This window comes from Notothenia coriiceps, unplaced genomic scaffold (genome assembly GCF_000735185.1).
Source record: "Notothenia coriiceps isolate Sejong01 unplaced genomic scaffold, NC01 NC01_scaffold00000289, whole genome shotgun sequence".
NCBI lineage: Eukaryota > Metazoa > Chordata > Actinopteri > Perciformes > Nototheniidae > Notothenia > Notothenia coriiceps.
Window position 1 is genome coordinate 116,246 of NW_011332990.1, and position 210 is coordinate 116,455.

Sequence of the window (210 nt, forward strand, 5' to 3'; positions counted from 1 at the left end):
AGCTGCCAGTCATTCTGTAACTAGCCTCATCATTAGAGGGGCACAAACCACGAGGACTGGGTTTGCTGCTTGTGCATTAAGCTACATTGCTGTGTTCAGCTAGTCATCTGTGTCCCATATTGAATCATATCAGATGAGAGATTCGCCTAACCACTGCTTGCCTGCTGTTTTCCTCTAGGCTTTACGTATAGTAGTGAGTCACCCCCCCCC